This window comes from Perognathus longimembris, chromosome 3 (genome assembly GCF_023159225.1).
Source record: "Perognathus longimembris pacificus isolate PPM17 chromosome 3, ASM2315922v1, whole genome shotgun sequence".
NCBI lineage: Eukaryota > Metazoa > Chordata > Mammalia > Rodentia > Heteromyidae > Perognathus > Perognathus longimembris.
In genome coordinates, this window is record NC_063163.1 from 123315455 (window position 1) to 123339710 (window position 24256).

Here is a 24256-nt window from a genome sequence, read left to right on the forward strand (position 1 = left end):
TTTTTGATAATTTACATTATAACAGGCCCAAACCATGTTTCTGGATCCAGCTCCCAGTCACTGCAGACTTTAGATGGTGATTCCAGTCTAGGCAGGCTCAGGGCATGGGTGTGGGGGTATTTGTGGAAGTGTGTGGTGAAGTTCAGCCTTCCTCTCTTGTTTATTCCACATTTTACTTGGCATACCAAGATATTTTGTCTAGTTTTTGGAGCATTCCTTGACAGCCAGGCAAGGACCTTTATTCTGAGTTGTGTCCCGTGGTAGTCTCAGTGGGCCATCACTGCCCCCAGGCCTGGCGTGAGATCTGTCTTATTAGGAGCTGGATGGGGGTAGCAGAAGGCAGGAGCAGAAAGTGTGGTCTAAACGGCTTTTTCTTGTTTTTCCTTCTATCAGCCATGGCTCTGATCTCACTCAACAGAGGAGAGGCTTAAGTGCTGAGGATTGGAATGGTAGGTGTTGGATCTAGGTGTCCAGTCCAATGTAGGATGGGCTCAGTGGACATCAAGAAATCTTGGTTTGGAGAATATAGACCACAACCCAGGTCTTGCATACGGCACGGAGTTTAGGGTGGAGGGAATGTGTGGAAAATGTTTTTTCCAGATGCCTGTAATCCTATCTACTCAGGAGGCCAAAATCTGTTGATTGCAGTTTGAATCCAGTCTGGTAAGAAAGTTCATGAGGCTCTTTATCACCAATCAGCAACAACAACATACCTCTAGTAGAAGCAGAGCTGTGGCTCAAGTGGTAGAGTGCCCATACAAGCCCCAGGACCAGCCCCAAACGATTTTATGGGGCTGGGAATGTGGCTTAGTGGTAGGGTGTTCCCCTAGCAGTCATGAAACTCTGTGTTTTATTCTTCAGTACCACATACACAGAAAAAGTAGGAAGTAGGGCTGTGGCTTTAGTGGTAAGAGTATTAGCCTTCAGCAAAAGAAGCTCAGGAACCATGCCCAGACCCTGAGTTCAAGCTCCATGAGTGGCAAAGACAGCTACAACAACAACAACAAAAGATTTTTATTTTATCATATTTATAGTTCTTACACACATTTATTTTTTGTTTATTTAAAATATTTTTTTTTTGCTGGCTGTGGGGCTTGAACTCTGGGCCTGGTGCTGTCCTTGAGCTCCTCAGCAGAACGCTAGTGCTCTACCAATTGAGCCACAGCGCCACTTCAGGTTTTCTAGTGGGTCATTGGAGATAAGTGTTATGAACTTTCTTGCCTGAGCTGGCTTTGAACCTGGATCCTCTTGTCTCAGCCTCCTGAGTAGCTAGGATGACAGGAGTGAGCCACATTTTATTAGGCATACAAAAGTATTTCACTTTTGTGAGTTCCAGTGGTTTTGTGTTCTAGGGCCTTCCACAAGCTAGGCAAGTACCTCATCTCTTAGCCCTGGTTGTTTTTATGCCACCTTTGGTTTTCATGATTTACAGCCTTTTTAGGCATTTTGAAGAGTGTCTGGATAAAATGTGTAGAGCCTGGAAGCTTGGAATCCTGAATAGAGGTTCTGGCTCTATAGCCCAAGGTAGAACAGTGTGGATGGCCCCGATTATAACCTGCTCTGGAGAACTCATGCCTTGCCAAGGCCCCTGGCCTCTGTTCCTTTCATGTCCATCCTGGGTCCTGGGTTAGGGGTCGGGGTTGGATTGGGTCATGGCGGTTGGATTGGGTCATGGCGGTTGGATTGGTTCGGGGTGAGGTTTGTGGGGTTGGGGTCAGGGGTCAGGGCGCTGCTGATTGACACGCCTCCCTGCAGGTGCCACCCATGATGTCACCAGCCCTTGCTCATGCCTGAGTTCAAGCCCCTGACCAGCACAGAAAGATTTTTGGGGGTGGGAATGTGGGTTAATGGTAGGATGTCCCCCTAGCATTCATGAAACCCTGCGTTTGATTCCTCAGTACCATATACACAGAAAAAGCAGGAAGTGGTGCTGTGGCTCAAGTGGTAGAGTACTATCCTTGAGCAAATGAAGCTCAGGGACAGTGCCTAGACCCTGACTTCAAGCTCCAGGATTGGCAAAAATAATTTTCATTTTTTTATCATATATGTCTTACACACATTTATTTATTTTTTATCTTATATAACTCCATAGTTGTTTATTTCGAAAATAATATTTTCTGAAATATCCTTATAATTTGAGGTGAGCTAATTGATGGTACACCAAAGGTACCTGTTTGCCTGGAAGTTACTAAATGCTGATGAAAGAATAGTTACAAACATATCATTACTGCACACCAACCTAATGGCACTCTGCAATTTTTAAAACTTCATGGCTGGTCAATTTTGATTGGACATTAGAGTTGCATGTGTATGGAAAACATTCTCTCCACTGACTGAAGGTTACTTGCATACAAGTGTACTTCCAATATAGAATTCAATTCTTAAATTCAAAGTGGCTCAAATTGGAACAAATAAGCTGACCCCCTTGAAATAAACTAAATACAAAGCAACAAGTAGTAAGAATACTAAAGGTTTATTCCACCTGTCTTCCTCTTATTTTGTGTTTTTTTTTGTAATTTGAGGCATGTTGTAGCCCAGGCTGGCCTTGAACTTATGATCCTCCTGCCTCATCCTCCCTAGTGCTGGATTTACAGTCACCACCATTCCTTGCTTCTATCTTAAACATACAAATGTGCTCTACGAGTAAACTGAGTTAAAACATTTCTGAGAGCAGAGGAGCTGCTATCAGTAGAGCTATTGTGACTCTATAAGAGCCCAGGTCAGCAAGGTACAAGGTAATCAGGTGTACTGGGCAGTGCTAGGCATGCAACATGCCAAGTAGACCACACTGTCCAGGTCTTCTTGAGCTAAGGTCATTATTACTTCACAGGATTGTATTTTGTTCTTCCCTATTTCCTTGTTCCACTGTTTTATAATCAGGAGAAAATGAGAAGTCATTTAACTTCTTGGTTAAATAAAACTAATTTGTCACCTACAATTATGTTTAAGAGTAAGTCAGCTGAAGAAACAACAGGGGCTGGGGCTAAGGAAAGCTTCTACACTTATGCACAGGACTAGTGGGTGAGTTGTTGGCTTGGCTGTGGGCAGTGCTAACCTAGTGGGCCTTCTCTAGGAAGGCCTTGCAACACCGGAGGGACTGCTGATAGACCAGCTCGAAGTCGGAGTCGTTTCCATAATAGGGATCTTCAATAATGAGTTGTTTTTGTGGATCATAGCTCCCAAGTAGTTCAATTTTAGCTTTGCAGTTTTTAACTTGATTACTTATTCTTTTCAAATCTCTCAGATTGCTTTCATCCATAGACAGCATGTAGTCGAATGTAGCAAAGTAGTCTTCGGTGACCTGTTTTGCCTTATGGGCTGTGCTAATGTCATGATTTGTTAGGCAGCTCATAGCTCTTGGATCTGGGGCACGACCCACGTTCTAGTCGGAAACAACACTGCTGTCAATGGCCAAATTATCTGAAACATTTTGGTCAGCTACATGTTTTCTGAAAACTGCTTCTGTGATGGGTGACCAGCAAATGTTACCTAGATACACTAATAGTACGGATTTGGGACTCTGTACCGCTATCTGCCTGTGTGGTCGCTGGCGCCTGCACATTTATTTTTAAACTTTTATTTATTTATAATTTTTTTCTTTGCTGAATATGGGTTGTGAACTCTGTGCCTGGCTTCTGTCCTCAAGGTCTTCAGCTGAAGACTAGTCTGAGCCACAGCACCACTTCTGTTTTCTAGTGGGTCGTTGGAGATAACAGTCTTATTAACTTTCCTGCCTGAGCTGGCTTTGAACCTGGATCCTCTGGTCTCAGCCTCCTGAGTAGCTAGGATGACAGGAGTGAGCCACATTTTATTAGGCATGCAAAAGTATTTCACTTTCTTTTTTGTGAGTTCCAGTGGTATTGTGTTCCAGGGCCTTCCACAAGCTAGGCAAGTACCTCATCTCTTAGCCCTGGTTGTTTTTATGCCGCCTTTGGTTTCCATGATTTCCAGTCTTTGTAGGCATTTTGAAGAGAAAATGCACTGACTGCACAGAGTGTCAGAATAAAATGTGTAGAGCCTGGAAGCTTGGAATTCTGAATAGAGGTTCTGGCTCTATAGCTCAAGGTAGGACATAGTGGATGGCTCCCATTAGAACCTTCTCTGGTGAACTCATGCCTTGCCCAGGCCCCTGGCCTGTGTTAAAGTCTGCATCAAGTTTTCATTTATACTTTCATATCCATCCTGGGGCCTGGAGAAGGAGGTGAAGGCATGTGTGAGTAGGGCAGCTTATCTTTTACTGCTTGGTAGCTTGGTGCTGATCAGAACAACTTTAGTGACCCTAGGCCTCTGCCCAAGCTTCTGAGTCTTTGCTATGCATTCAGTTCTGCTTTTGGTCATGTCCTGCTCTGTGATTGTGGGTTAGGGGATGAGGGGCTGTGTGGAAAATATTTTTATTACATAGGTCTTCCATTTTGTTCAGCATACCAAGGCATTAAAACTTTTTTTTTTTTTGGTGAATTTGAAATTTATTGTGTTTCAGGGCTTCCCACGACCTAGGCAAGCAACTCAACACTGAACCTCACCCCTTTAATATAACCCAGTTATTTCCTTAAGACTGGTTTTATTTAAGTTTTCTAGTAAGGAGCTTCTGAGTGACTTTGTTTTGTTCTTCCCCTGTCACCTATATAGGATCCCGCTTCCCTGGGGAGTAGTTCCAGCATGGCCATCCTTTGGTGCCTGTTGATTTCTTCTGACTGTAAGTACTTTGATGTTAAAATGTGTCTAGTATCTGAAGAAAACATGGAGAACATACACTTGGAATTTTGAGTGTAGTATCTGGAAGTATGGCCCAATGTAGAAAAGTGGCTTGAATGACACCCCCTCCCCTGAAGGAGTGACACCCATTCAAAAACATTCTGAAGTTGGTATCACTGTAGGTCAACGTTCTAAGACCCTCTAACCATTGAATCACAATCATATGAGGAGGCATCAGGGAGAAGGTAACAAGGACCTGGTATGAAAAGATGGCCACTGGGTTTAATTTAGGAGCTCAGCAATCAGTGTCGCTGGAACTGAAGCACCCAGACCCTGGCTGTCCGTGCTGCAAGGTAGTACTGGGCGATGGAGGGATTTGAAAACTATGCCGAAGTAGTACCATGGTGTCACCAGTCAAATGGCCTCTCAAACCCTGGGAGCTATTCCTTATGCTCATTTGTGTGCAGTTTCAGACATGAATTCCACCTAAGTAGCCACACAGATACTTGGGGCCTCTATTGCTGCTATGAGGCAGGATGCAGAATGAGACTTGGCAAAACATACATTTTAGCCATAAAGGATGCCATGTGGACTGGCTGTTTACTCCTGGTACTTGAACTAGGCCTGGGAGCTGTCCCTGAGCTTCTTTTTGCTTCATGGTAGTACTCTACCACTTTAACCACAGCACCATTTCCGGGCTTTTCTGTTTATGTGGTACTGAGGAGTCGAACTCAAGGCTTCATGCGTGCTAGGCAAGCACTCTACCACTAAGCCACATTCTCAGCCTGAGTCCAGGGTTTTGAGATGACACTTTAGGCACATCTGAGGATCAGACGCTGTCGCCTTTGAAGCAACAGAAGCAGGGGCCTCCCTTGATCAACACGAGGGTTGTCTGATGGTAGAATGGGGTGTCTCAGGCATGCACTGAGCATTGTAGACTCAGGCTGGAAAGGCCACCATGATGCTTGAGCTGGATAAGACTGAACCCTGGATATTATTAGTAGGTGTTACCAGGGGTGACAGAAAATCCACAAGTCTTTAACAGAAAGTCTTGATAAATTGAAATCTTTTAAAGGAAATCAGTATCAACGTCCTAAGAATCCAAATCTAAGCTGCAAAAATTAATTCCTAAGTAGAGTGTCAATAAATCAAGAATAGAGCCAGGCACCAGTGGCTCACACCAGTAATCCTCGCTACTCAGGAGGCTGAGATCTGAGGATCATGGCTCAAAGCCAGCCCAGGCAGGAATGTCCTTGAGTCCCTTATCTCCAATTAAATGCCAGAAAACCAGAAGTGGCACTGGCTCAAGGACAGCCCGCTATGGACAACAACAAAAGAACAGTCCACTGAATAACCTCAGAGACACATGGTCCAAACATGTGAACAGGGAAGGAGATGCAACTAACTGTTGAATCTCCATAAATTGTATGTCATTGATTTTTCAACAGTGGCACACGTTGACTGTTTATTCTTTTTCTGATTCATATGTTCAAATCCCTTGTGTTGATGGTGATTCTTAGGGACATTTTTAGTGGTTCATTATTTCTAGGATTGGCTTTATTTTAGTAAGTGTTGGAATGTTACCATGCAGAATACAGTTGATGTTGTATTCTTCTAGACCAGCCGCTTTTATGAATTAGTATGCTGAAGAAAACAGTGGCTCTCTCCTCTCCCCTTTCCCTCTCTTCTCTCCTCCCCTTCTCTTTTTTCTTTCTCCAGACATTGTATTGCTGCAATAGACCAGGCCAGTCTATTGCGGTCGAACTTGTAGTCTTTGGCCTCAGCTTCCCAACTGTTGGGGTTAACTACATTTTCCACCCTACCAGGCTCAAAAACAGGTATCTTATGCTGTGACCCATTCGTTCTATGTTTAGGTATTTCTCTAATAGTTGGACTCTGCCCTATGCTCAGTGACTCCCTCAGTGCTTCAGTCAGAAGTTACCCAAGAGAATATCAGTAGGAACCTGTGGAAATTGTCCATACATAGTCAGAGTTGGGCTCTGTGGTGCTGTCCCAAGTGCTAGGGCGCCCTCTGCTGTTTACTTGGGAAATGACAGGTGTGATATGTATGTGTGTGGAACAGTGTTTTTTTCCGTGTGTGTGTGTGTGTGTGTGTGTGTGTGTGTGTGTGTGTGTGTGTGCGCTGTTAATAGGGATTGAATTTAGGACTTGGGTGCTGTTCTTTAGCTTTTCTACTGAAGATGGTGCTGCACTGCTTTGAGTTTCAGCCCATATTCTGGCTTCATTTTGTCTAAGTGTGTGTGTGTGTGTTTGTGTGTGCGCGCTGTTAATAGGGATTGAATTTAGGACTTGGGTGCTGTTCTTTAGCTTTTCTACTGAAGATAGTGCTGCACTGCTTGAGTTTCAGCCCATATTCTGGCTTCATTTTGTCTAAGTGTGTGTGTGTGTGTGTGTGTGTGTTATTTTGTCTGTGTTTTCCAGCATGAATTTCATCTTTAAAGATTTCTTTACTCTGTTTCTAGAGTATTATTTGGGCAAGCAGGGATGAGGTCAGAGTGAGGGAAGGAAGGAGTCGGAGGGAGAGGGAGAGTACAGGTTTTAAATTTGTTTTTGTAGTTTATGAGGGAGCATGAAGGTACAAATAAACTAATCTTGGATGGAAGCTTTTTGTGAAGATAGCACTTGTTGCCTATGAATTCCTGGCCATTGTTTTCCATGGCTGTTTGCCTGCCTCCCCGCTTTAAATTTTTGAAGGAAATACTGGTTGATGAAATCAGGAGAAGTTTGAATGTTTTAATTTAAATTCATCCTTCACCAAGTAGATTGCTGTAAAGGTCTAACAGAGACCCATGTGATAACAAAGGTATTTCCCCCTTCTACCTGGAAAACGGAATAATAAGTAAACATCAATAAAAACCCAGCCTGTTTACTCTTGTTTTGTTTTGCTCTCTGGTCTTGTCTGTCCTTCTCTCTGTTCTCCCTCCCCTGGCCCCCTTATCTGCCATGTTTGATTGTGACAGTAATCTGGGATGAATGGAAGTTGCCATGTCATGCCCCTAGCCGCTGTCCCTAGCAGGTGTCCCCTTAAGCCTGCTTGTGCCAGTGAGTTGATAGTTCTAGATGCAGGAGAGACCCTGAAGGCTTGTGGAGTGTCCTGCACCAGGCCCTGGTTTGGAGCAAAGGCCTTCTGCTAGGCAGGCAGGGCAGCAGGTCTGCAGGTGGGGCCTCGGGAAGCTAGAGGTGCAGGGCTGGAGCTTATGGCCATCACAGCTAGAGTGGGGAGGGGCAAGGGCAAGGAAGCTAGAGGTGCAGGGGCAGGACTTATGGGGCCTTACAGCACAAGAAGGGCAGAGAAAGCAGGAGGAAGTGAGAAGTAAGGGCCGTGGCCCTGGCAGTGGACTGGTTTATTTCGGTTCTGCATGGGACTAGTAGTCCTGCCAGTAGCCCTCATCTTTGGGTTTGGGGCTACAAAGCTGTCAGGCTCACTGTGGTTTGGTGGTGGGTCTGGGCCTCTGTACACCTGCCCTATCAGGTACCATACCCTTGTTTGTGTGGGGAAACCTGGAGGAACACTGACCATTCGCAGATGCGGCTTGTGTGTGGCGAAGGCCTGATCCAGGTGCACCAAGCTGTCTTTGAGGCAACTCTGGAAGACAAGTAGAGCTATGTGGCAGTGGGGCTCAGGGCATGGGTGTGGGGAGCTGAGAAAGTGTGTGGAGAAGCATGGCCTGCCTCTCCCGCTTGCTTGTTTGTGCCCTTCCTGATGTGGCTTTGGTGAGGCCATGCCTAAAACCAGGCCTCTGGAGCTGTCCTTGAGTCAGTGCCGAGCTTTTAGTTGGTGCTTTTAGTCTTGGCAGGCCCAGGCCACGGTTGTTGGGTGGGTGTGAGAGTGTGTGGAGAGTCGCGGCCTGCCCCTCCTGTTTACTTGTTTGTGTCCTTCCTGAAGTGGCTTCGGTGAGGCTAGGCATCAAACCAGGCCTCCGGAGCCAGCTTGCAGTCAGTGTCTGCCTATCCTTTATCTGGTGGTTTCAGTCTTGGCAGGCCCAGGCTGTGGTTGTGTGGTGTTTGTGAAATTGTGTAGAGGAGCGCATCCCGCCTCTCCTGTTTGCTCATTTGTGCCCTTCCTGAAGTGGCTTAGGTGAGGCTAGGCCTCAAACCAGGCCTCTGGAGCCGGCTTCGAGTCAGTGCAGATATTTTATCTGGTGCTTTTAGTCTTGGCAGGCCCAGGCCACGGTTGTGGGGTGGGTGTGAAAGTGTGAGGAGGAGTGCGTCCTCTCCTTCCTGTTTGCTTGTTTGTGCCCTTCCTGAAGTGGCTTTGGTTGAGGCTAGGCCTCAAAGCAGGCCTCCGGAGCTGGCTTCTTCAGTGCCGATCCTTTTAGTTGTGGTTTTCAGTCTTGGCAGGCCCAGGCAATGGTTGAGGCTGGCTGTGAAAGTGGGTAGAGGAGTTGTGCCTGAGGTGCAGGGGTGAGGCTTGTGGGTCATCACTGTAGGAGAGGGGAGGGGTGAGGGCAAGGAAATGAGAAGTGAAAGGACTGGGCTTATGGGGCAACATGGAAGGAGAAGGGAGGGGCAAGGGGAGGAAGTGAGCGGTCAAGGGGTGTGGCTTGGGCGCTGGATTGGTTTAGGTCCCTTCTGCCTGGAACAAACAGACATGCCAGGAGGCTAGGAAGAGCTCCTTTCTCTGAGGGTCCTCTAGTTGGGTCAGGCCTACAAAGCTGGTCAGGCTCACTGTGGTTTGTTGATGGGTTGGCCTTCATATACCTGTCCTATCAGGCATCAGCCACTTTTCTGTGTGGGGAAGCCTGGAGGACTGCGTGTGCAGATGCTGCTTGTGTGTGGAAAAGGGTGGACCCAGGTCCACCACGGCAACTCCAGAAGACAAGCAGAGCTAAGTAAGCCGAGCTTCCTGGCAGGTGGGGCCCACGGCATGGGTATGGGGTGCTTGTGAATGTGTGTGGAGAAGCATGGCCTGCCTCTCTTGTTTGCTCCTTTGGGCCCTTCCTCAAGTGGCTTTGGTAAGGCTACGCCTCAAACCAGGCCTCCAGAGCCGGATTCCAGTCCGTGCCGAGCATTTAGCTGGCTTTCAGTTTCAGTCTTGGCAGGCCCAGGCTATGGTTGTGGGGTGCTTCTGAAAGTGTGTGGAGGAGCGCGGCCTGCCTCCCTGTTGGCTTCGGTGAGGCTATGCCTCAAACCAGTCTTCTGGATATTGTTCCCAGTCAGTGCAGAGCTTTTAGCCAGTGCTTTCAGTCCTGGCAGGCCCATGGCGTGGGTGTTGGTTTTTATTGCCTGCCTGCCTGCCTCTCTGTGTTGGTTTGTGTCCTTCCTGAAGTGGCTTTGGTGAGGCCAGTCCCCAAACCAGGCTTCTGGAGCTGGCTTTTAGCTGGCACTTTCAGTCTAGGCAGGCCCAGGGCATGGATACAGGTGAGGGACAGTGTGGAGAAATACGGTTTGCTTCTCCTAAAGTGGTTTGGGTGAGGCCAGTCCCCAAGTCAGGCCTCTGAAGCTGGTTCTAGTCATTGTTGAGCTTTTAGCTTGAACATTCAGGCCCAGAACATGGGTGTGGGGTGTGATTGTGTGTGGAAAAGTGTGGCCTTCCTCTCTTGTTTGTTCATTTGTGCCCTTCCTACAGTGGCTTCAGGGTGGCTAAGCCCTCAATTAAGGAGGTCAGGTCTGGCTGGCGCCATCTTGGCCACACACATGTTGAATTGTAGGGTCTGGCATCTCTTCATGTTAGAGGGAGGGAATTCTGACCCCCAGGTGATGGTTGTGCCTGAATTCCTGGAGACAGGGGTGAGCACTTCCCTTATTGGTTACTGAACCTGTCAGTCCAGGGCTTGGGAATAGGAGCTTCCTATTACCCTGTCCCCTGACTTTACCTTATTTAGGCCCAGACAGGCACTGGTGCTATTACACCATACCACACATCTCCGTGTTGAATCCCGTGTCCTGTCTCCTGGCTTATCTGTGGTCAATATGGTGTCCCAAATCAGCTCTTGTAGCTCAATTGGTTTGTTAGTATAGTTTTTGTTTTTTCTTTCCTCTCTGGCCTGTTTCCTAACAGTGATAAATATATTTGGGGGCAGCAGGCCTTTGTAACAATTGGCTGTCCATAGACTGCTAGCATTCTTATAAAGACTCCAAGATTTGATCCTTCAAAATGTGATTTCTCTGATAATTTACATTATAACAGGCCCAAACCAGGCTTCTGGATCCAACTCCCAGTCACTGCAGAGACTTTAGATGGTGCTTTCAGTCTGAGCAGGCTCAGGGCATGTTTTTGGGAGTATTTGTGAAAGTGTGTGGAGAAGGTCAGCCTGCCTCTCTTGTTTATTCCACATTTTACTTGGCATACCAAGGTATTTTGTCTCGTTTTTGGAGCATACTTCGCCAGTCAGGCAAGCACATTTAGATTGAGTCGTGTCCCCTGGTGGTCTCAGTGGACCATCACTGCCCCCAGGCCTGGTGTGAGATCTGTCCCATTAGGAGCTGGATGGAGGTAGCAGAAGGCAGGAGCAGAAAGTGTGGCCTAAATGGCCTTTTCCTGTTTTTCCTTCTATCAGCCATGGGTCTGATCCCACTGAACAGAGGAGAGGCCTAAGTGCTGAGGATTGGAATGGTAGGTGTTGGATCTAGGTGTCCAGTCCAATGTAGGATGGGCTCAGTGGACCCCAACAAATCTTGGTTATTAGAACACCAACCCCAAGACCCCCAGGTCTTGCATAGGGCACGGAGGTTAAGGTGGAGGGGATGTGTGGAAGATGTTCTTTCCAGATGCCTGTAATCCTATGTACTCAGGAGGCCAAGCTTTGTTGATTGCAGTTCGAAACCAGCCCTGGTAGGAAAGTACATGAGGTTCTTTATCACCAATAACAACAACAAACCTCTAGTAGAAGCAGAGCTGTGTCTCAAGTGGTAGAGTGCTTATGCCTGAGTTCAAGCCCCAGGACCAGCACAAAAAGATTTTTGGGGGTGGGAATGTGGTTTAGTGGTAGGGTGCTCCCCTAGCATTCATGAAACCCTCTGTTTGATTCCTCAGCACCACATACACAGAAAAAGCAGGAAGTGGTGTTGTTGCTCAAGTGGTAGAGTACTACCCTTGAGCAAAAGAAGCACACGGACAGTGCCTAGACCCTGACTTCAAGCTCCAGGATTGGCAAGAAAAAGATTTTCATTTTTATCATATAGGTCTTACACACATTTATTTTTAAACTTTTATTTATTTAAAATTTTTTTCTTTGCCGGATGCGGGGCCTGAAATTTGTGCCTGGGTTCTGTCCTTGACGTCTTCAGTTGAAGACTAGTGCTCTACCACCTGAGCCACAGTGCCAATTCTGGTTTTCTAGTGGGGCATTGGAGATAACAGCCTTATGAACTTTCTGCCTGAGCTGGCTTTGAATCTGGATCCTCTTGTGTCAGCCTCCTGAGTAGCTAGCATGACAGGAGTGAGCCACATTTTATTAGGCACACAAAAAAGTATTTCACTTTCTTTTTAGTGATTTCCAGTGGTATTGTGTTCCAGGGCCTTCCACAAGCTAGGCAAGTATCACAGCTCTTAGCCCTGGTTGTTTTTATGCCGCCTTTGGTTTCCATGATTTCTAACCTTTGTAGGCATTTTGGAGATAAAATGCACAGAGTTTCTGGGTAAAATGTGTAGAGCCTGGAAGCTTGGAATCATGAATAGAGGTTCTGGCTCTATAGCTCAAGGTAGAACAGTGTGGATGGACCCCATTAGAACCTTCTCTGGAGAACTCATGCCTTACCCAGGCCCCTGGCCTCTGTTCATTTCATGTCCATTCTGGGACCTGGGTCAGGGGTCAGGGTTGGATTGGGTTGCGGCGAGCGTGGTGGGGTTGTGTTAGGGGTCAGGGCACTGCTAGCATGTCGCTGATATACAGGCCTCCCCGCAAATGCCACCCATGGCGTCACCATCCCCTTCCATCACGGGCGAGCACTGGCTCCAGGTGGATTGGGGCCTTGCATGCTCCTGTCCCCATACAAGCATGCACACTGTAAGGCCAGAGAAGAGCTGCGGCTCAGTGGCGGGGTGGGGACAGTGAAGGCCTGGTCTGAACGCCAGGCCTGGTGTGAGGGCAAGGCCCCACGGGGTGAGGTGGCCCTGAGGGCAATGGCTTTGGCTATGTGGAGGACAAGTGCATTTGCACAGGTCAAGGGTCGACAGTCCTAGCCCCAAATGTGGAGATCCTCACCCCTGACAGTGTCTGGGCCCTGCCCCACAGTGCTTACACAGCCCCGCCCCTGGTGGCTTTGCGGGCCCCTTCCCATGCCATCGCCACGGCCCCGCCCCTGGTGGCGTCACAGCCCCATCCTATGCCTTCCACACGTCCGTGGCCCGCTGCAGAGCCTGGGAAGAGGCCCCGCCCCATGTTGAGAGGACCAGAACCTCTGGCTCCACCCTGGGAGGGCGGGACTTCTGGGAAAGGGAGGCGAGGTCCCTGAAAGCCACAGCCAGGAGTGACTCGTGCAGGTGAGCTGCCACAGGCACGATCCACAGGCCTGCGGGCAGGAGAGCGGTGCCCCAGGCCTGAGGAAGGAGGACAGGAAGTGAGTAGGGGCCTGCGGACGGAGGAGGCCTGAGCCCCTGGCCTGTGGAGAATGGAGGCCAGGCGGCTTAGCTGTTGGCGGAAGGAGAGCCGAGGTCTGTGGAGCCCAGGCCCGCGGAGAGCAGCCTGGAAGCACTGCGCCTGCCGACCTTGCGGTGACTCCAGGAGACCATTTGAGCACAGCCAAAGAAGAGGAGCCTCCTGTTAGGCCCAAACCAGGCTTCTGGCTCCAGCTCCCAGTCACTGCAGAGACTTTAGATGGTGCTTTCAGTCTAGGCAGGCACAGGGCATGGTTGTGGGGGTATTTGTGAAAGTGTGTGGAGAAGTTCAGCCTGCCTCTCTTGTTTATTCCACATTTTACTTGGCATACCAAGGTATTTTGTCTATTTTTTGGAGCATGCCTTGGCAGCCAGGCAACCACCTTTATACTGAGTCGTGTCCCCTGGTTGTCTCAGTGGACCATCACTGCCCCCAGGCCTGGCCTGAGATGTCCCATTAGGAGCTGGATGGAGGTAGCAGAAGACAGGAGCAGAAAGTGTGGTCTAAATGGCCTTTTCCTGTTTTTCATTCAATCAGCCATGGGTCTGATCCCACTGAACAGAGGAGAGGCCTAAGTGCTGAGGATTGGAATGGTTGGTGTTGGATCTAGGTGTCCAGTCCAATGTAGCAAGGCCCTGCGGGGTGAGCGCCCAGCCCGAACACGCGGCCCTGAGGGCAATGGTTTTGGGGATGGTGAGGACAAGAGCATTTGCACAGGTCAAGGGTCGACAGTCCTAGCCCCAAATGTGGAGATCCTCACCCGACAGTGTCTGTGTCCCGCTCCACAGTGCCCACACAGCCCAGCCCCGCCCCAATGCAGAGCTTGGGAGAGGCCTCACCCCACGTGGAGGGGACCTGAACCTCCGCCTCTACCCTGCTAGAGCGAGACTTCCAGGATAGGGACCTGAGGGTCGGGAACGCAGCAGCCTCGAGAGCCTAGTGCTGCATGCTGGACTTGCAGGCCTGCGTGCTAGAGGAGAGCAGGGTCGGGCTTGAGGACGGAGGACAAGAGGTGAGCAGGGGCTTGCATACAGAGGAGGCCAGAGCTCCCGGCCTGTGGACAATGGAGGTCGGGCAGCCGAGCTGTGGGTGGGAGGAGAGCCGAAGTCAGCAGAGCCAAGGCCCATGGAGAGCGGCCTGGAGCACCTCCTGCCGACCTTGAGGCGACTCTGGGAGACTATCCAAGAACAGCCAACTAAGCGGAGCATCCTGTCAGGTGCGGCCCGGGGCGTGGGCATGGGGTGGGTGTGACAGTGTGTGTGGAGGAGTGTGGCCCGCCTCCCTGCTTGATTGCTTGTGCTCTTCTTGTGGTGGCTTCAGGGTGCCCAAGCCCTGCAGGAGGGAAGTCAGGTCTGGCCGGCGCCATCTTGGTCACACACGTTGAATTGTAGTTTCTGGCATCTTGTCTACATGGTAGAGGGAGGGAATTCTGACCTCCAGGTGATGGTTGTGCCTGAATTCCTGGAGATGGGTGAGTACTTCCCTTATAGGTGACTGAACCTGTCAGTCCAGGGCTTGGGAATAGGAGCTTCCTATTACCCTGTCCCCTGACTTTGCCTTATTTAGGCCCAGAGAAGCACAGGTGCCATTACACCATACCACACATCTCCGTGTTGAATCCTGTGTTGTCTCCTGGCTTATCTCTGGTCAATATGGTGTTCCAAATCAGCGCTTGGAGCTCAGTTGGTTTGTTAGTATAGTTTTTGTTTTTTCTTTCTTCTCTGGCCTGTTTCCTAACAGCGATAAATATATTTGGGGGCAGCATGCCTTTGTAACAATTGGCTGCTTATAGACTGCTAGCATTTTAATAGACTGCAAGATTGGATCTTTCAAAATGTGGTTTGTCTGATCATTTATATTATAACAGGCCCAAACCAGGCTTCTGGATCCAGCTCCCAGTCACTGCAGAGACTTTAGATGGTGTTTTAAGTCTGGGCAGGCTCAGGACATGGTTGTGGGGGTATTTGTGAAAGTGTGTGGAGAAGGTCAGCCTGCCTCTCTTGTTTATTCCACATTTTACTTGGCATACCAAGGTATTTTGTCTCGTTTTTGGAGCATGCCTCACCAGCCAGGCAAGCACCTTTATACTGAGTCGTGTCCCATCACTGCCCCCAGGCCTGGCCTCAGACTTGTCCCATTAGGAGCTGGATGGAGGTAGCAGAAGGCAGGAGCAGAAAGTGTGGTCTAAATGGCCTTTTCCTGTTTTTCCTTCCATCAGCCATGCTCTGATCCCACTGAACAGAGGAGAGGCCTAAGTGTTGAGGATTGGAATGGTGGTGTCCAGTCCAATGTAGGATGGGCTCAGTGGACCCCAACAAATCTTGGTTAGGATAATATACACCTCAATCTAGGTCTTGCATAGGGCACAGAGTTTCGGGTGGAGGGGAAGTGTGGAAAATGTTTTTTCCAGATGCCTGTAATCCTATGTACTCAGGAGGCCAAGATCTGTTGATGGCAGTAGGAAAGTCCATGAGGCTCTTTATCACCAATCAACAACAACAACAAAGACCTCTAGTAGAAGCAGAGCTGTGTCTCAAGTGGTAGAGTGCTCATGCCTGAGTTCAAACCCCAGGACCAGCACAAAAAGATTTTTGGGGGTGGGAATGTGGCTTAGTGGTAGGGTGCTCGCCTAGCATTCATGAAATCCTATGTTTGATTCCTCAGTACCACATACACAGAAAAAGCAGGAAGTGGTGTTGTTGCTCAAGTGGTAGAGTACTACCCTTGAGCAAAAGAAGCACATGGACAGTGCCTAGACCCTTATTTCAAGGTGTAGGATTTGCAAAAAAATTTTTATTTTTATCATATAGGTCTTACACACATTTATTTATTTTTTATCTTATATAACTCCATAGTTGTTTATTTTGAAAATAGTATTTTCTGAAATATCCTTATAATTTGAGGTGAGCTAATTGATGGTACACTAGAATTACCTGTTTGTCTGGAAGTTTCTAAATGCTGATGAAAGAATACTTACTAACATATTATTATAGCACACCAACCTAATGGCACCCGGTAATTATTTTTTAAGAAAATGACTCATTATTATTTTAGAAAGGCTACCATATCCATTTACTAATATATCTTCAACTTTAAGGTAAATATTTTAAAAAACATAAAAATGTAAGTACGCTGAAGAGTAACTGCTATTAAACAGTTCTGAACAGGCAGAAAATGTATACTTTCCTTTTATAGAAAATGTTAAATCTGTAATAGCAGCATTTTATATAAAAGCTGTCTTTGAAAACCCAGATTTTTGTATACACAAAACATTTTTTTTCTTTTCCCTGTACAATATAACAATGTTTACACTGGAGAAAAGGTTTCTTCACATTATTTTTCCCATTGCAGGTGGCAGTCAGCTTGAGTGTTATCAGTGGGCCCTGAGCTCAAGCTTCTCAGCACAACCTTCAGCCCAACATCATGGCCTTGATGACATTCAGATCTTTCATGTATGGATAGGCCACCAAGATCTGGTCGATTTTCAGCCTCAGCTTGGAGTCAGGGAAGATCAGGGCCTCCCTCAGCTCTCTGGTTTCAGCAGAAGATCTCTGTGCTTGCATGGGCAGGTTGTGCTGCACAGTGGGAAGGTTTGGTAGGAGGGGGAAGCGGGACTGCTGAGAGAGCCAGGGGCTGGAAGAGGCTCCCTGAATCGGGCAGAGGTTGGTGACTGCACCCTGCAATTTTTAAAACTTCATGACTGGTCAATTTTGGTTGGACACTTGAGTTGATGTGTATGGAAAACATTCTCTCTACTGACGGAAGGTAACCTGCATACAAGTGTACTTTCAATATAGAATTCAATTCTTTTTTTGGCCAGTCCTGGGCCTTGGACTCAGGGCCTGAGCACTGTCCCTGGCTTCCTTTTGTTCAAGGCTAGCACTCTGCCACTTGAGCCACAGCACCACTTCTGGCCGTTTTCTGTATATGTGGTACTGGGGAATCGAAGCCAGGGCCTCATGTATACGAGGCAAGCTCTCTTGCCACTAGGCCATATCCCCAGCCCCTAGAATTCTATTCTTAAAGGTAAAGTTGCTTAAATTGTAGCAAATAAGCTGACTCCCATGAAATAAACTAAATACAAAGCAACAAGTAGTAAGAATATTAAAGATTTATTCCACCCGTCTTCCTCTTATTTTGTGTTTTTATTTTGTATTTTGAGGCATGTTATAGCCCATGCTGGCCTTCTGCTTCAGCCTCCCTAGTGCTGGATTTACAGGCACCACCATTCCTTGCTTCTATCTCAAACATACAAGTGTGCTCCATGAGTAAACTGTGTTAAAACGTTTCTGAGAGCAGAGGAGCTGCTATCAGTAGAGCTATTGTGACTCTATAAGAGCCCAGGTCAGCAAGGTACAAGGTAATCAGGTGTACTGGGCAGTGCTAGGCATTCAACATGCCAGGTAGACCATACTGTCCAGGTCTTCCTGAGCTCAGGTCATTATTACTTCACAGGGTTGTATTTTGTTCTTCCCTATTTCCTTGTTCCACTGTTTGGTAATCAGGAGAAAATGAGAAGTTAATTAACTTCTTGGGTAAATAAAACTAATTTGTCACCTACAGTTATGTTTAAGAGTAAGTCAGCTGAAGAAACAACAGGGACTGGGGCTAAGGAAAGCTTCTACACTTAGGCACAGGACTAGTCGGTGAGTTGTTGGCTTGGCTGTGGGCATTGCTAATAACCTAGTGGGCCTTCTCTAGGAAGGCCTTGCAACACTGGAGGCACTGCTGATACACCACCTCGAAGTTGGAGTCGTTTCCATAATAGGGATCTTCAATAATGAGTTGTTTTTGTGGATCATAGCTCCCAAGTAGTTCAATTTTAGCTTTGCAGTTTTTAACTTGATTACTTCGTCTTTGGTGACCTGTCTTGCCTTATGGGCGGTGCTAATGTCATGATTTGTTAGGCAGTTCATAGCTCTTGGATCTGGGGCACGACCCACGTTCTAGTCGGAAACAGCACCGCTGTCAATGGCCCAATTATCTGAAACATTTTGGTCTGGTACAAGTTTTCTGAAAACTGCTTCTACGATGGGTGACTGGCAAATGTTACCTAGATACACGAATATTACGGATTTGGGACTCTGTTCCGCTATCTTCCTGTGTGGTCGCTGGTGCCTACACATTTATTTTTAAACTTTAATTTATTTAAAATTTTTTTCTTTGGGGCTGGGGATATGGCCTAGTGGCAAGAGTGCTTGCCTGGTATACATGAGGCCCTGGGTTCAATTCCCCAGCACCACATATACAGAAAATGGCCAGAAGGGGCGCTGTAGCTCAAGTGGCAGAGTGCTATCCTTGAGCAAAAAGAAGCCAGGGACAGTGCTCAGGCCCTGAGTCCAAGGCCCAGGACTGGCCAAAAAAAAAAAAAAAAAAAAAAAAAATTTTTTTTTTCTTTGCCGAATGTGGGGTATGAATTCTGTGCCTGGGTTCTGTCCTTGAGGTCGTCAGTTGAAGTCTAGTGCTCTACCACCTGAGTCACAGCACCACCTCTGGTTTTCTAGTGTGTCGTTGGAGATAACAGTCTTATGAACTTTCCTGCCTGAGCTGACTTTGAACCTGGATCCTCTTGTGTCAGTCTCCTGAGTAGCTAGGATGACAGGAGTGAGCCACATTTTATTAGGCCTACAAAACTATTTCACTTTCTTTTTAGTGATTTCCAGTGGTATTGTGTTCCAGGGCCTTCCACAAGCTAGGCAAGTACATCAGCTCTTAGCCCTGGTTCTTTTTATGCTGCCTTTGTATGCATTTCGGAGAGAAAATGCACATGGTGTCAGAATAAAATGTGTAGAGCCTGGAAGCTTGGAATCATGAATAGAGGCTCTGGCTCTATAGCCCAAGGTAGAACAGTGTGGATGGACCCCATTAGAACCTTCTCTGGAAAAATCATGCCTTGCCCAGGCCCTTGGCCTGTGTTCAAGTCTGCATAAAGTTTTCATTTATACTTTCATATCCATCCTGGGGCCTGGAGAAGGAGGTGAAGGCATGTGTGAGGAAGGGCAGCTTATCTTTTACTGCTTCATATGTTGGTGTTGATCAGAACAATTTCAGTGACCCTAGGCCCCTGCCCAAGCCTCTGACTCTTTGCCATGTATTCATTTCTGCTTTTGGTCATGTCCTGCTCTGTGATTGTGAGTTAGGGATTGTGAGGGACTGTGTGGAAAATATTTTATTTTTATTACATAGGTCTTACACACATTTTGTTCAGCATAGCAAAGCATATAAATTTCTTTTTGGTGAATGTAAAATTCATTGTTTCAGGGCCTCTCACAACCTAGGCAAGCAACTCAACACTGAACCTCACCCCTTTAATATAACCCAGTCAGTTCCTTTAGACTGGTTTTATTCAAGTTTTCTAGTAAGGACCTCCCGTGTCACTTTCTGTTTTGTTCTTCCCTTGTCGCCTATATAGGATCCTGCTTCCCTGGGGAGTAGTTCCAGCATGCCCATCCTTTGTTGCCTGTTGACTTCTTCTGCCTGTAAGTACTTTGAGGGCAAAATGTGTCTAGTATCAGCAGAAAACATGGAGTACATACACTTGGAATTTTGAGTGTAGTATCTGGAAGTATGGCCCAATGTAGAAAAGTGGCTTGAATGACACCCCCTCCCCTGAAGAAGTGACACCCATTCAAAAACATTCTGAAGTTGGCATCACTGTCCGTCAAAGTTCTAAGACCCTCTAATCATTGAATCACAATCATGAGGAGGCATCAGGGAGAAGGTGACAAGGATCTGGTATGAAAACATACCCACTGGGTTTAGTTTAGGAGCTGAGCAACCAGTGTGGCTGGGACTGAAGCAACCAGACCATGGCTGGCCCTGCTCCAAGGTAATACTGGGCGATGGAGGGACTTGAAAGTGCCATGGTGTCATCAGGCAAATGGCCTCTCAGACCCTGACAGCTATTCCTTATGCTCATTAGTGCGCAGTTCCAGACAGGGACTCCATCTAAGTAGCCACACAGATACTTGGGGCCTCAATTGCTGCTATGAGGCAGGATGCAGAATGAGACTTGGCAAAACACACTTTTTAGCCATAAAGCATGCCATGAGCACTGGCTGTTTACTCCTGGTACTTGAACTCTGGGCCTGGGAGCTGTCCCTGAGCTTCTTTTTGCTTAATGTTAGCACTCTACCACTTCAATGACAGCACCATTTCCGGCCTTTTCTGTTTATGTGGTACTGAGGAGTCGAACTCAAGGCTTTATGCATGCTAGGCAAGCACTCTACCACTAAGCCACATTCTCAGCCCCAGTCTTGGGTTTTGAGGTGACACTTTAGGCACATCTGAGGATCAGACATTGTCGCTGTTGAAGCAACAGAAGCATGGGCCTTACTTGATCAACACTAGGGTTGTCTGATGGTAGAGAGTGGGGTGTCCCAGGCATGCACTGAGCATTGTAGACTCAGGCTGGAAAGGCCACAATGATGCTTGGGCTGGATAAAGCTGAAGCCCGGAGATTAGTAGGTGCTATCATGGGTGACAGAAAATCTACAAGCCATTAAAAGAAAAGTTCGATAAATTGAAATCCTTTAAAGGAAATCAGTACAAACCTCCTAAGATTCCAAACATAAGCTGCAAAACTCGTCAGACAAAGTACCCATTAATTCCTAAGTATAGAGTGTCAATAAATCAAGAAGAGAGCCAGGCACCAGTGGCTCACACCAATGATCCTCGCTACTCAGGAGGCTGAGATCTGAGGATCATGGCTCAAAGCCAGCCCAGGTAGGAACGTGCTTGAGACCCTTATCTCCCATTAAATGCCAGAAAACCAGAAGTGGCACTGGCTCAAGTACACCCCACAATGGACAACAGCAAAAGAACAGACCACTGAATAACCTGAGAGACACATGGTACAAACGTGAACGTGGAAGGAGATGCAACTAACTGTTGAATCTCCATAAATTGTATGTCATTGATTGTTCAACAGTGGCACAAATGACTGTTAATTCTTTTTCAGATTCATATGTGCAAATCCCCTGTGTTGATGGTGATTCTTAGGGACATTTTTGGTGTTTCATTATTTCTAGGATTGGCTTTATTTGACTAAGTGTTGGATTGTTAACATGAAAAATATGGTTGATGTTGGATTCCTCTAAACCAGCAGCTTTTACGAATTAGTTCAGTGAAGAAAACTGCACTTGTTCCACCTATTGTCTCATTTAAGTGCCTCTCTCCTCTCCCCTTTCCCTCTCTTCTCTCCTCCCCTCCCCTCCTCTTTTTTCTTTCTCCAGACATTGTATTGCTGCATTAGACCAGGGGGGTCTCTGAAATTTGTCTTCTTGCCTCAGCCTCCCAACTGTTGTGGTTACCTGCATTTACCACCCTACCAGTCTCAATATTATCCTTCCCCCCCTCCTCCCTTCCTCCTTCCCCTCCATCCACTCTCCTCCTCTTCCCCTCCTCTTTTCTGTCTTTTCTCTGTCTCCTAGGTGTTGTATTTCTACATTAGACCAAGCTTATTTTGAACTCTCAAAACTGTGGGGCTTACCTGAATTTGCTACCCTACCTGGCTCAATTTTATGATCTAAAATTACCTGAAAAAGGACTCTTCTAGGGGCAGGGAATATGGCCTAGTGGCAAGAGTGATTGCCTCTTATACATGAAGCCCTGGGTTCGATTCCTCAGCACGACATATATAGAAAGGGTCAGAGGTGGTGCCGTGGCTCAAGTGGCAGAGGGTTAGCCTTGAGCAAAAAGAACCCAGACACAGTGCTCTGGCCCTGAGTCCAAGCCCCAATACTGCCCCCCCCCCCCAGGAACTCCTTTAGTTCTGTTTTAATAACAGACTTACCTGTAGAATAAAATAGAATGGGTTTTCGTTCCCCTTCTCATTTGAAAACATTATTCTCCCTCTTCTCTTCTCCTTATCTCCTCTGTGTCCCTGCCTCCTTCTTTTCCTCCTCTGCCTTCTCCTCTCCTCCTCTCCATTGACAACATGAGAACATACCTTAATTTTTCTTCACTTAATGCCAGTCATTCTTCTTACAATTCCACCAAGCCCTATTATTGGCCCTACAATTATAGTTTAAACTCTAGTTTACATTATACTTTAAACAAAACAATTGACTGTGAATCTAGAAACAAAGAATTATAGTTCTTTTAATTACCTGAAAAAGTAAAGTGGAGCTCCTAACTCCTCCATCCATACATAAAAGTATGGTTTTTTAATTAACTTTTTAGGGATAATGGTAATCCAGTGGCCCTAGGAGCCAAAAATTTGGTGCAAATCCAAGATAAAGTAACCTCTAATGCTTACCGTATCATTTATATTCATATTAGCTATTCTTTTAAAACCCCTAACAAAAGTTTTAATGGGTCAACCAACAGTAACGTATCCTGATCAAATGACTAAATCTATAAAATGAGCCTTCATTATTAGTCTGATTCCACTATTCCTATTCATCAATATAAAAAAAGAGACAGTCATCTCTAATTATCACTGAATAACTATTCACTCCACAGAATTATACATAAGCTTTAAGTTAGATCTTCATGCTGTTATTTTTTTTATCTATAGCCCTATTCCTCACTTGGTCCATCATAGAATTTTCTACATGATATATACATTCAGATCCAAACCTAAACCGATTTATGACCTACCTCCTTATATTTCTCATCACTATGATCATCCTAGTCACAGCTAATAATATGTTCCAACTCTTTATTGATGGGATGGTGTAGGAATTATATCCTTTCTATTAACCGGATGATGGTATTGTCGAGCAGACGCTAACACTGCAGCTTTACAAGCTATTATCTATAACCACATTGGACACATTGGCTTTATTTTATCTATAGCATGATTTTTTTTTTTGGGGGGGGGCAGTCCTGGGCCTTGGACTCAGGGCCTGAGCACTGTCCCTGGCTTCTTTTTTGCTCGAGGCTAGCACTCTGCCACTTGAGCCACAGCGCCACTTCTGGCCGTTTTCCATATATGTGGTGCTGGGGAATCGAACCCAGGGCCTCATGTATATGAAGCGGGCACTCTTGCCACTATGCCATATCCACAGCCCTATAGCATGATTTTATAATACCTGTAATTCATGAGAACTTCAACAAATTTTTTTAATAAGTAATGAAACTGCCTTACCCTTACTGGGTTTAATTCTAGCAGCTACTGGTAAATCCGCTCAATTCGGCTTACACCCATGGCTTCCATCTGCCATAGAAGGTCCTACACCTGTATCTGGTCTACTATACTGTAGTACTATAGTTGTAGCAGGAATCTTTCTGCTAATTCATTTTTATCCCTTCATAGCTAATCTCTCAAATATATAACTAATTCTATGTATTGGGTCCATTACAACCTAATTCACAGCAATCTGTGCCCTGACCCAAAACAATATTAGAAAAATTATTGCATTCTCTACCTTAAGCCAACTAGGTTTGATAATAGTAACTCTAGGCATTAATCAGCCTTATTTATCATTTCTTCACATCTGTACACATGCATTCTTCAAAGCTATGTTATTTATATGTTCTGGCTCAATTATCCACAACTTAAAACGATGAACAAGATATTCGAAAAATTTACAACATCTGCTCTAATTGTAGGTAGCCTAGCTTTAACTGGCACACCCTTTCTTACAGGATTTTACTCAAAGGCCTAATCAATGAAGCAATAAATCTGTCATATACTAATTCTTGGGCCCTAATCATCACCCTAATTACAACATCTTTTACAGCTATCTACAGTTCACAAATTATTTTCTTCGTTTTAAAAGGGCATCCACAATTTTTCCCAATTAAATCCATCAATTAAAATAATCTAAGCCTAATTAATCCGATCAAACACCTTCTAATAGGAAGCATCTTCGCTGGTTTCCTATTTTCCAACCTTATTAATCCTACCAACACCCAAACTATAACTATGCCTATTATAATCAAATTACCAGCTCTAACAGTAAATATCATAGGCTTTATTACTGCAATAGAACTAAACATTGTATCATCTTATTTAAAATTAAATCCAAATTCATATTCATTCAACTTCTCTA

The 24256-nt window shown here is 46.2% G+C and overlaps 1 pseudogene; it reads right to left on the bottom strand.

Moving 5' to 3' along the window:
* Positions 1-3055: 3055 nt before the first annotated feature.
* Positions 3056-18382, bottom strand: LOC125347834 (annotated as a pseudogene).
* Positions 18383-24256: the final 5874 nt, after the last annotated feature.